The 13646-nt window shown below is 43.6% G+C and overlaps 1 protein-coding gene across 1 annotated transcript in view; it reads right to left on the bottom strand.

The window, feature by feature from the left end:
• The window catches only part of DLK2 (delta like non-canonical Notch ligand 2), an 83922-nt gene extending 70969 nt beyond the window's left edge, over nucleotides 1-12953 (bottom strand). Inside the window, exon 1 of the mRNA XM_073671631.1 lies at nucleotides 11163-12953. The gene's annotated coding sequence lies outside the window, so the exon portion shown is untranslated. The remainder of the gene's footprint in view (nucleotides 1-11162) is intronic.
• Between the last annotated feature and the right edge of the window lie 693 nt (nucleotides 12954-13646).

The following is a 13646-nucleotide window of genomic DNA, read 5'->3' as shown; positions in this document are numbered from 1 at the left end:
GGGGTTACGGATGGGGTTTGTGCCCCAGTTTTGGGAGTACTGGTGGGGGTTGTGCCCCAGGTTTGGTGGAAAATAGCAGGGGTTGTGCCTCAGGTGTGGGGTTACTGGCAGGAGTTGTGCCCTAGGTTCAGAGGATTCTGGCAACAGATGTGCCCCAGGTTCGGAGGTTACTGGCAGGAGTTGTGCCCCAAGTTCAGGGGTATAATAGCTGGGGTTGTGCCCAGTTTTGGTGGTGACTGGCAGAGACTGCTCCATGTTCAGGGATTTCTGTTAGAAGATTGTGCCACAGGTTCAAGGAGTTACTGGCAGGATTTGTACCCTATTTTCTGGAGTTTATTGGTGGATGCTGTGCTCCAGGTTTTGGGTTACTAGTGAGGATTGTGCCCCAAATTCTGGGGTTACTGCCGGGGGTTGTGCCCTAGGTTCAGGGATAACTGTTCTGTTTTGGGGGTTTCATGGGGAGATTTTGCTCCAGGTTCAGGGGTTAATAGCCTTCTGAGGGTTACTGGAGAACATTGTGCCCCAGATTAAGGTTTTTTTGGCAGGGTCTGTTCCCCAGGTTTGGAGTTACTGGTGGAGGTTGTTCCCCAGGTTTGGGGGTTACTAGCGGGGGTTGTGCCCTAGGTTTAGGTGTTATTGGCAACAGTTGCATCTCATGTTCGAGGGATTCTGGCATGAAATCTGCCACAGGTTTGTAGGTTACGGCTGGGGACTCTACCCTAGGTTCTGGGGGTTACTAGTGTGAGTTGTACCCCAGGTTTGGAGGGATAATAATGCTGGGATTTTGTGCCCCAGGTTTGGGGGTTTCTGGCCAGGATTGTACACCGAATTCAAGGAGCGACTTTAAGAGGTTGTGCCCCAGGTTCAGGGGTTAGTGGCGGGGCTTGTGACCCAGGTTTGGAGTTTACTGGCGAGGGTGATGCCCCAGGTTCAGGGGTTACTGATGTGAGTTGTGCTCCAGATTTCAGAGTTACTGGTGGGGGTCGTGCCCCAGGTTCAGGGGTTACTGATGTGAGTTTTGCTCCATATTCTGGGGATACTGACAGGCGTTGTACCCTAGGTTTTGCGTGTTACTGATGGGAATTGTGGCACAAGTTCAGCAATTACTGACAGAGGATGTGCCCTACGTTTTGGAGTTTGCTGGCAGGTTGTGCCCCAGGTTCAAGGGTTACTGGCGAGGGCTTCTGCCCCAGGTTCGGGGGTTGCTGGTGGGGGTTATGCCACAAGTTCTGGGCTTACTGGCGAGGGTTGTGACCCTGGTTCAGGGGTTATTGGGGGGGTTGTGTCCCAGGTTTGAGAGTTACTAGCAAAGTTTGTGCCCCAGGTTCGGGGATTACTGGCAGGGGTTGTGTCCCAGGTTCTAGGATTACTGACTGGGTTGTGCCTCAGGTTCTAGGATTACTGGCTGGGTTGTGCCCCAGATTTGGGTGTTATTGGTGTTTGTTATGCTACAGGTTCATAGGTTACTGGTAGGGACTGAGCCCTAGGTTTCAGGGCTACTGGTGGGGGTTGTGCCCCAGGTTTAGCAGTTGCTGTTAAGGATGGTGCCCCAGGTTCGAGGATTCCTGGTGGAGGCTATGCCCTAGGTTCTGGAGTTTACTGACCGGGGTTGTGCCCCAGGTTAAGGGGTTACTGGTGAGGGTTGTCTCCCACATTCGGGAGTTACTAGGGGGGGGTTGTGCCCCAAGTTTGGGGGTTACTGTCAGGAGTTGTGCCCTAGATTTAGCAGATTCTGGAGGGAGTTGTGCCAAAGGTTTGGATGTTACTGGCAGAAGTTGTGCCCCAAGTTTGTAAGTTATTGGTGGGGGCTGTACCCTAGGTTCTGGGGTTTATTGGTGGGGTTTGTGTCCCAGGTTTGAGGTTTCTGGCAGAGGCTGAGCTCCAAGTTCTATGGTTTCAGGTAGGGATAGTGCTCCAGGTTTGAGAAGGTACTGGCAGGAGTTGTGTCCCAGGTTGAGGCTAACTGGTAGGGGGTTGCGCTTTGGATTCTGAACATTATTGGCGAAGATTGTACCCTATATATGGGGTTACTGGCGGGGATTGTGCCGCAGCTTCGAGGGTTACTGGTGGGAGTTCTGCCCCATGTGGGGGGAGGTTACTGTTGGGAGTCGTGTTACAGGTTCTCGGATTACTTACAGGGGATGTGCCCTAGATTTTGAGGGTTACTGGTGGTTATTGTGCCCCAGGTTCGTGGGCTACTGGTGAGGGTTTTTCCTCAGGTTAAAGGGTTTTTGGTAAGGGTTATGTACCAGGTTTGGGGGTTATTGGTGGAACTGTGCCCCCAATTCAGGGGTTATTTGGGGGGTTGTGCACCAGATTTAGAGGTTATTGGTAGGAGATGTGCCCTAGGTTCGGAGGATTCTAGCGTGGGTTATGCTCCAAGGAGTTTACTGTCAGGGGTTGTGCCCAGGGTTTATGGGTTATTGGTGCGGGCTGTAACCGATGTTCTCGGGGTTACTGGTTGGGGTTGTGCCCCAAGTTCAGGAGGATACTGCTGGGAGTTGTGCCCCAGGTTTCTGGCATGTTATCGGCTCTAGATTCCGGGGGTTACTGGAAGGGGTTGTGCTCCAAGTTTGGGGGTTACTAGCGGGGGTTGTGTCCCAGGTTCAGAGGCTACTCGTGGGGGTTGTCTCCCAGGTTCTGAGTTTACTGGCGGAGGCTGTGACCTAGGTTCAGGAGTAACTGGCTGGCAGCTGTGCTTTGCTTTTTGGGGGTTAATGGGGAAGATTGTGCCCCTACTCAGTGATTATTGCCGGGGAGTGTGCCCCAGTTTTGGGAGTTACTGGTGGTGGTTGTGCTCCAGTTTCTGGGGTTACTGGTGGAGGTTATGTTACAGGTTCACAGATTACTGGCAGGGACTGAGCCCTAGGTTTCGGGGCTACTGGCAGGGAATGTACCCCAGGTTAAGTGGTTGCTGTTAAGGATGGCGCTCCAGGTTTGAGGAGTTTTGGTGGGGGCTGTGGCCTAGGTTCTGGTGTTTACTTGCAGAGGTTGTGCCCAGGTTAAGGGGTTACTGGCGAGGGTTCTGTCCCAGGCTCAGGAGTTACTGGCAGGGGTTGTGCCCCAAGTTTAGGAGTTATTGGCTGGAGTTCCGCCCTAGGTTTCGGGGGGATCTGGAAGGGGATGTGCCAAAGGTTTGGGTGTTACTGGCAGGGGTTATGTCCCAGGTTTGGGGTTTCTGGCAGAGTCTTAGCTCTAGGTTCTGGGGGTTACTGGCAGGGGTTGTGTCCCAGGTTTGGAGTTTACTAGTGGTGGTTGTGCCTCAGGGGTTACTGGTGGAGGTTGTGACCCAAATTCGGAGGTAACTGGTAGAAGCTGGGCTTTGGTTTCTGGGGGTTAATGGAGAAGATTGTGCACCAAATTCAGTTATTATTTCCGGCATCAGTGCCCCAGTTTTGAGGGTTAATGATGTGGATAGTACCCCAGTTTTGGGAGTTACTGGTGGGGGTTGTGCTCCAGGTTCGGTGGTTACTGCCAGGTGGTTGTGCCTCTGGTGTGGGGTTACTGGCAGGAGTTGTGCCTAGGTTCAGGGGATTTTAGGGGAGGATGTTCCCCAGGTTCGGAGGCTACTGGCAGGAGCTGTACCCCAGGTTCAGGGGGATAATGGAGGGGGTTTCCAGTTTTTGTGCTGACTGGCGAAGACTACCCCAGGTTTGGGGGTTTCTGGTGGGATTGTGCCCCAGGTTTGAGTAGTTACTGACAGTGGTGGTGTCCCAGGTTTGTTTGTTTTTAGGCAGGGGTTGTGCTCTAGGTTTGGGGGGTTCCTGGCAGGAGTTGTGCCTCAGGTTAGAGGGTCTCTTGCAGGAGCTTAGCTCTAGGTTCTGGGGGTTACTGGCGTGGATTGAGCCCCAGGTTCAGGAGTTTCTGGTGGGGATTGTGTGCCAGATTCGAGAAGTTATTGGCAGGAGTGGTGCCCCAGGAACTTGGGGGTTATTGACAGGGGCTGTTCTCCAGGTTTGGGGGTTACTGACAAGGGTTGTGCCCCTTACAAAGACTGTGTATTAGGTTCTGTGGATACTGGCATGGGCTGTATAATGTTGAGGTGGACTGTTATAAAACACAGGATGTGACCTTAGATTAATATAATATGGGGAGATATAATACACAGGATGTGACCTTAGATTAATATAATACTGGGGTTATAATACACAGGATGTGACCTTAGAATAATATAATACGGGGGTTATAATACACAGGATGTGACCTTAGAATAATATAATACTGGGGGGGGGGTTATAATACACAGGATGCGACCTTAGATTAATATAATATAGGGGGGTTATAATACACAGGATGTGACCTTAGATTAATATAATATGGGGGGATATAATACACAGGATGTGACTTTAGATTAATATAATATGGGGGGGGGTATAATGCACAGGATGTGATCTTAGATTAATATAATATGGGGGGGGGTTATAAAACACAGGATGTGACCTTAGATTAATATAATATGGGGAGATATAATACACAGGATGTGACCTTAGATTAATATAATACTGGGGTTATAATACACAGGATGTGACCTTAGAATAATATAATACGGGGGTTATAATACACAGGATGTGACCTTAGAATAATATAATACTGGGGGGGGGGGTTATAATACACAGGATGCGACCTTAGATTAATATAATATAGGGGGGTTATAATACACAGGATGTGACCTTAGATTAATATAATATGGGGGGGTTATAATACACAGGATGTGACCTTAGATTAATATAATATGGGGGGATATAATACACAGGATGTGACTTTAGATTAATATAATATGGGGGGGGGGGTATAATGCACAGGATGTGACCTTAGATTAATATAATATGGGGGGGGTTATAATACACAGGATGCGACCTTAGATTAATATAATATAGGGGGGTTATAATACACAGGATGTGACCTTAGATTAATATAATATGGGGGGATATAATACACAGGATGTGACCTTAGAATAATATAATACTGGGGGGGGGGTTATAATACACAGGATGCGACCTTAGATTAATATAATATAGGGGGGTTATAATACACAGGATGTGACCTTAGATTAATATAATATACGGGGATATAATACACAGGATGTGACTTTAGATTAATATAATATGGGGGGGGGGTATAATGCACAGGATGTGACCTTAGATTAATATAATATGGGGGGGGTTATAATACACAGGATGCGACCTTAGATTAATATAATATAGGGGGGTTATAATACACAGGATGTGACCTTAGATTAATATAATATGGGGGGATATAATACACAGGATGTGACTTTAGATTAATATAATATGGGGGGGGGGTATAATGCACAGGATGTGACCTTAGATTAATATAATATGGGGGGGGGTTATAATACACAGGATGTGACCTTAGATTAATATAATATGGGGGGGGTTATAAAACACAGGATGTGACCTTAGATTAATATAATATGGGGAGATATAATACACAGGATGTGACCTTAGATTAATATAATACTGGGGTTATAATACACAGGATGTGACCTTAGAATAATATAATACGGGGGTTATAATACACAGGATGTGACCTTAGAATAATATAATACTGGGGGGGGTTATAATACACAGGATGCGACCTTAGATTAATATAATATAGGGGGGTTATAATACACAGGATGTGACCTTAGATTAATATAATATGGGGGGGGGGGTTATAATACACAGGATGTGACCTTAGATTAATATAATATGGGGGGTTATAATACACAGGATGTGACTTTAGATTAATATAATACGGGGGTTATAATATACAGGATGTGACCTTAGATTAATATAATATGGGGGGGGTTATAATACACAGGATGTGACCTTAGATTAATATAATATGGGGGGTTATAATACACAGGATGTGACCGTAGATTAATATAATATGGGGGGTTATAATACACAGGATGTGACTTTAGATTAATATAATATGGGGGGGGTTATATTACACAGGATGTGACCTTAGATTAATATAATATGGGGGGTTATAATACACAGGATGTGACTTTAGATTAATATAATACTGGGGTTATAATATACAGGATGTGACCTTAGATTAATATAATATGGGGGGGGTTATAATACACAGGATGTGACCTTAGATTAATATAATATGGGGGGTTATAATACACAGGATGTGACTTTAGATTAATATAATACTGGGGTTATAATATACAGGATGTGACCTTAGATTAATATAATATGGGGGGGGGTTATAATACACAGGATGTGACCTTAGATTAATATAATATGGGGGGTTATAATACACAGGATGTGACCGTAGATTAATATAATATGGGGGGATATAATACACAGGATGTGACCTTAGATTAATATAATATAGGGGGGGGTTATAATACACAAGATGTGACCTTAGATTAATATAATATGGGGGGTTATAATACACAGGATGTGACCTTAGATTAATATAATATAGGGGGGGTTATAATACACAGAATGTGACCTTAGATTAATATAATATGGGGGGGTTATAATACACAGGATGTGACCTTAGATTAATATAATATAGGGGGGTTATAATACACAGGAGGTGACCTTAGATTAATATAATATGGGGGGTTATAATACACAGGATGTGACCTTAGATTAATATAATATAGGGGGGTTATAATACACAGGATGTGACCTTAGATTAATATAATATGGGGGGGGGTTATAATACACAGGATGTGACCTTAGATTAATATAATATGGGGGGGGTTATAATACACAGGAGGTGACCTTAGATTAATATAATATGGGGGGTTATAATACACAGGATGTGACCTTAGATTAATATAACATGGGGGGATATAATACACAGGATGTGACCTTAGATTAATATAACATGGGGGGATATAATACACAGGATGTGACCTTAGATTAATATAATATAGGGGGGTTATAATACACAGGAGGTGACCTTAGATTAATATAACATGGGGGGATATAATACACAGGATGTGACCTTAGATTAATATAATATAGGGGGGTTATAATACACAGGAGGTGACCTTAGATTAATATAACATGGGGGGATATAATACACAGGATGTGACCTTAGATTAATATAATATAGGGGGGTTATAATACACAGGATGTGACCTTAGATTAATATAATATAGGGGGGTTATAATACACAGGATGTGACCTTAGATTAATATAATATGGGGGGGGGTTATAATACACAGGATGTGACCTTAGATTAATATAATATGGGGGGGGTTATAATACACAGGATGTGACCTTAGATTAATATAATATGGGGGGTTATAATACACAGGATGTGACCTTAGATTAATATAATATAGGTGGGTTATAATACACAGGATGTGACCTTAGATTAATATAATATGGGGGGGGGTTATAATACACAGGATGCGACCTTAGATTAATATAATATGGGGGGGGGTTATAATACACAGGATGTGACCTTAGATTAATATAATATGGGGGGTTATAATACACAGGATGTGACCTTAGATTAATATAATATGGGGGGTTATAATACACAGGAGGTGACCTTAGATTAATATAATATAGGTGGGTTATAATACACAGGATGTGACCTTAGATTAATATAATATGGGGGGGGGTTATAATACACAGGATGTGACCTTAGATTAATATAATATGGGGGGTTATAATACACAGGATGTGACCGTAGATTAATATAATATGGGGGGGTTATAATACACAGGATGTGACTTTAGATTAATATAATATGGGGGGGGTTATAATACACAGGATGTGACCTTAGATTAATATAATATGGGGGGTTATAATACACAAGATGTGACTTTAGATTAATATAATACTGGGGTTATAATATACAGGATGTGACCTTAGATTAATATAATATGGGGGGGGGGTTATAATACACAGGATGTGACCTTAGATTAGTATAATATGGGGGGTTATAATACACAGGATGTGACTTTAGATTAATATAATACTGGGGTTATAATATACAGGATGTGACCTTAGATTAATATAATATGGGGGGGGGGGTTATAATACACAGGATGTGACCTTAGATTAATATAATATGGGGGGTTATAATACACAGGATGTGACCGTAGATTAATATAATATGGGGGGATATAATACACAGGATGTGACCTTAGATTAATATAATATAGGGGGGGGGGGTTATAATACACAAGATGTGACCTTAGATTAATATAATATGGGGGGTTATAATACACAGGATTTGACCTTAGATTAATATAATATAGGGGGGGTTATAATACACAGAATGTGACCTTAGATTAATATAATATTGGGGGGTTATAATACACAGGATGTGACCTTAGATTAATATAACATGGGGGGATATAATACACAGGATGTGACCTTAGATTAATATAATATAGGGGGGTTATAATACACAGGAGGTGACCTTAGATTAATATAATATGGGGGGTTATAATACACAGGATGTGACCTTAGATTAATATAATATAGGGGGGTTATAATACACAGGATGTGACCTTAGATTAATATAATATAGGTGGGTTATAATACACAGGATGTGACCTTAGATTAATATAATATGGGGGGTTATAATACACAGGATGTGACCTTAGATTAATATAATATGGGGGGGTTATAATACACAGGATGTGACCTTAGATTAATATAATATGGGGGGTTATAATACACAGGATGTGACCTTAGATTAATATAATATGGGGGGTTATAATACACAGGAGGTGACCTTAGATTAATATAATATAGGTGGGTTAGAATACACAGGATGTGACCTTAGATTAATATAATATGGGGGGGGGTTATAATACACAGGATGTGACCTTAGATTAATATAATATGGGGGGTTATAATACACAGGATGTGACCTTAGATTAATATAATATAGGTGGGTTATAATACACAGGATGTGACCTTAGATTAATATAATATGGGGGGGTTATAATACACAGGATGTGACCTTAGATTAATATAATATGGGGGGGTTATAATACACAGGATGTGACCTTAGATTAATATAATATGGGGGGGTTATAATACACAGGATGTGACCTTAGATTAATATAATATGGGGGGTTATAATACACAGGATGTGACCTTAGATTAATATAATATGGGGGGTTATAATACACAGGAGGTGACCTTAGATTAATATAATATAGGTGGGTTATAATACACAGGATGTGACCTTAGATTAATATAATATGGGGGGGGGTTATAATACACAGGATGTGACCTTAGATTAATATAATATGGGGGGGGGTTATAATACACAGGATGTGACCTTAGATTAATATAATATGGGGGGTTATAATACACAGGATGTGACCTTAGATTAATATAATATAGGTGGGTTATAATACACAGGATGTGACCTTAGATTAATATAATATGGGGGGTTATAATACACAGGATGTGACCGTAGATTAATATAATATGGGGGGTTATAATACACAGGATGTGACCTTAGATTAATATAATATGGGGGGGTATAATACACAGGATGTGACCTTAGATTAATATAATATGGGGAGATATAATACACAGGATGTGACCTTAGATTAATATAATACTGGGGTTATAATACACAGGATGTGACCTTAGAATAATATAATACGGGGGTTATAATACACAGGATGTGACCTTAGAATAATATAATACTGGGGGGTTATAATACACAGGATGCGACCTTAGATTAATATAATATAGGGGGGTTATAATACACAGGATGTGACCTTAGATTATTATAATATGGGGGGATATAATACACAGGATGTGACTTTAGATTAATATAATATGGGGGGGGGGTATAATGCACAGGATGTGACCTTAGATTAATATAATATGGGGGGGGGTTATAATACACAGGATGTGACCTTAGATTAATATAATATGGGGGGTTATAATACACAGGATGTGACTTTAGATTAATATAATACGGGGGTTATAATATACAGGATGTGACCTTAGATTAATATAATATGGGGGGGGTTATAATACACAGGATGTGACCTTAGATTAATATAATATGGGGGGTTATAATACACAGGATGTGACCGTAGATTAATATAATATGGGGGGGGGGTTATAATACACAGGATGTGACCTTAGATTAATATAATATGGGGGGGTTATAATACACAGGATGTGACCTTAGATTAATATAACATGGGGGGATATAATACACAGGATGTGACCTTAGATTAATATAATATAGGGGGGTTATAATACACAGGAGGTGACATTAGATTAATATAATATAGGGGGGTTATAATACACAGGAGGTGACCTTAGATTAATATAATATAGGTGGGTTATAATACACAGGATGTGACCTTAGATTAATATAATATAGGTGGGTTATAATACACAGGATGTGACCTTAGATTAATTTAATATGGGGGGGGGGTTATAATACACAGGATGTGACCTTAGATTAATATAATATGGGGGGTTATAATACACAGGATGTGACTTTAGAATAATATAATACGGGGGAGTTATAATACACAGGATGTGACCTTAGATTAATATAATATGGGGGGTTGTAATACACAGGAGGTGACCTTAGATTAATATAATATGGGAGGGGGTTATAATACACAGGATGTGACCTTAGATTGATATAATACGGGTTGGTATAATACACAGGATGTGACCTTAGATTAATATAATATGGGGGGGGGTATAATACACAGGATGAGACCTTAGATTAATATAATATGGGGGGGTTATAATACGCAGGATGTGACCATAGATTAATATAATATGGGGGGGGTTATAATACACAGGATTTGACCTTAGATTGATATAATACGGGGTGGTATAATACGCAGGATGTGACCTTAGATTAATATAATACGGGGGTTATAATACACAGGATGTGACCTTAGATTAATATAATATGGGGGGGTTATAATACACAGGATGTGACCTTAGATTGATATAATATGGGGGGGGGGTTATAATACGCAGGATGTGACCTTAGATCTTAGATTAATATAATACGGGGGTTATAATACGCAGGATGTGACCTTAGATTAATATAATATGGGGGGGGGTATAATACACAGGATGTGACTGTAGATTATTATAATGTGGCTAATGTAATATGCTGCTTCTGACCGGGGGGATTATGACATTTTTGACTGACACCTCCACTACCTGCAGGTTCTCGGAGTCGTCCTTGTGATTCCTGCAGAGTCCCCGGAGTTTGACTGGAAGTTCCTGGTATATTCCCTGCTGGAGAAGTGGTGACCCGGTGATGTCCACGTGTGGAACAATAGAGATTTGGTGACTCAGCGAAGTCCAGATGTTGAGCACTAGAGATATGCTGTACCGATGGCAGACTAGGCGATGAGTGCTGGATAAGTGGTGACCCGATAAGATCCAGGTGTGGAGCGCTGGAAAAGTGATGCAGTGGAGGTCCAGGTGTGAAGCACTGGAGAAGTGGTGAACCGATGAGATCCAGGTGCAAAAGCACCATAGAAGTGATAATCCGATGAAGACCAGGTTTGGAGACTTAGAAATTAAGTGACCCAGTGAGGTTCAGTTGTGGAGCACTGGGTAAGTGGAGACCTGTTGAAGTTTAGCTGTGAAGCACTAGAGAATAGGTAATCCGGTGAGGATGAGGTGTGGAGCACTGGAGAAGTGTTGACCTTGTGAAGTCCAGGTGTGGCGCACTTGAGTAGTGGTGGCCCGGTGAGGTCTAGGTGTAGAGCACTGGAGAAGTGGTGATCCAGTGAGGTCCAGGTGTGGAGCACTGGAGAAGTGGTGATCCAGTGAGGTCCAGGTGTGGAGCACTGGAGAAGTGATGATCCGGTGAGGTCAACGTGTAGAGCTTTGGAGAAGTGGTGACCTGATGAGGCCCCAGTATGAATTGCTAGAGAGGTCCAGGTGTGGAGTGCCAGAGAAGTGGTGACCCGATAAGATCCAGGCGTGGAGCACTATACAAGTCGTGACCTGGTGAATGCCAAGTGTGGAACACTAGACATTAGATGACCCAGTAAGCTCCAGGTGTGGGGCATTGGGTAAGTGGTGACCTGGTGAAGTCCAGTTCTGAAGCACTTGAGAATAGGTAACCCAGTAAGTTCCAGGTGTGAAGCGCTGGATAATTGGTGACCTGGTGAAGTCCAGGTATGGGGCACTGGAGAAGTGGTGACTCAATGAGGTCCAGGTGTGGAGCACTGGAAAAGTAGTGATCCGTTGAGGACCAGGTGTGGATCACTAGAGAAGTGGTGACCCGGTGAGGTCCAAGTGTGGAGCGCTGAAGAAGTGGTGACCTGGTGAGCTCCAGGTGTGCAGCACTTGAGAAGAGACCCAGTGAGGTCCAAGTATGAAGCACTGGAGAAGTGATCACGTGAGGTCCAGGTACGGAAAGTGGAGAAGTGACCCGGTGAGTTATATGTGTGGAACGCTGAAGAAGTGGTGTACCTGTGAAGTCCAGGTGGTGAGTGCTGGAGAAGTGGTGTACTGGTGAAGTCCAGGTGGTGAGTGCTGGAGAAGTGGCCTGATGAGGTCTAGGTGTGGAGCGCTGGAGAAATTACCTGGTGAGGTCCAAGTGTGGATCGCTGGAGAAGTGGTTTCCTGTGAGGTCCAGGTGGGGAGGCTGGTGTGCACAGAGCAGCCCTCACCTGGGAGCAGCAGGAATCTGCAGAGCAGGCAGACACTTGTGCAGACTCTCACACACCTTCCCTGTGTAATCCCCCGAGCAAAGAGAAGGAGGCAGTGACAGGACAGCTGCAGCAATGGGCTGCCCACCAACCAAAAGACAAACTCTGCCCAGACCTGTGCCTAACTCCTTAGCTGCCCATTGTGACCCAGCAGCCCAGGGCAGAGGAATCAACATATGGAAAAAAATGTGTCCACCCAGCGATGCCCCCCTGCTCATCACAGAGGGAATGGACCCTCACCCCTCCCCAGCTCTGTAACTGGAGATGCCTATTGTTCCCTATATTTGACAGGAGATCAGAGGGAGCAGGAGGCGGGTGGCAGAGGGTGGCGTGCGCCTGTGTTTGGCTAGTGCCTCATTCCCCACATACCCAGGATGTCTCAGGAATAGAAGACCTGGTAAGATTGCTGCAGGAAAACCCCAGAGGGCCCGCGCCAGCTCCAGAGAAAGGTCCCTCACGGTCATGTACTGGGCAGCATCTATGCAAGAAGTGTCACCCCACTGTTATGGTGGCAGACAATGCCTGCTCACCGCTGCTGCCCATCAGTGCACCTTCAAGGATGTCATCACCCACAGGGCAAAGGATAAAACTGATAAGCTGAAAGTGAGCCCCCTCATCACTGCATCCTACAGTGCCCCCCAAAACAGCGTCCATGACAGGATGCGGGTCCTGACCAAAGGAGCTTACACTCTATAGATACAGGAGGAGGAGGAGGAGTCCTGACCACAGGAGCTTACACTCTATAGATACAGGAGGAGGAGGAGTCCTGACCACAGGAGCTTACACTCTATAGATACAGGAGGAGGAGGAGGAGTCCTGACCACAGGAGCTTACACTCTATAGATACAGGAGGAGGAGGAGTCCTGACCACAGGAGCTTACACTCTATAGATACAGGAGGAGGAGGAGGAGTCCTGACCACAGGAGCTTACACTCTATAGATACAGGAGGAGGAGGAGTCCTGACCACAGGAGCTT

The sequence above is a fragment of the Phyllobates terribilis genome, unplaced genomic scaffold, assembly GCF_046119375.1.
Source record: "Phyllobates terribilis strain yellow unplaced genomic scaffold, ASM4611937v1 Scaffold_3__8_contigs__length_932513732, whole genome shotgun sequence".
NCBI lineage: Eukaryota > Metazoa > Chordata > Amphibia > Anura > Dendrobatidae > Phyllobates > Phyllobates terribilis.
This window is presented reverse-complemented; position numbering and strand designations above follow the sequence as displayed.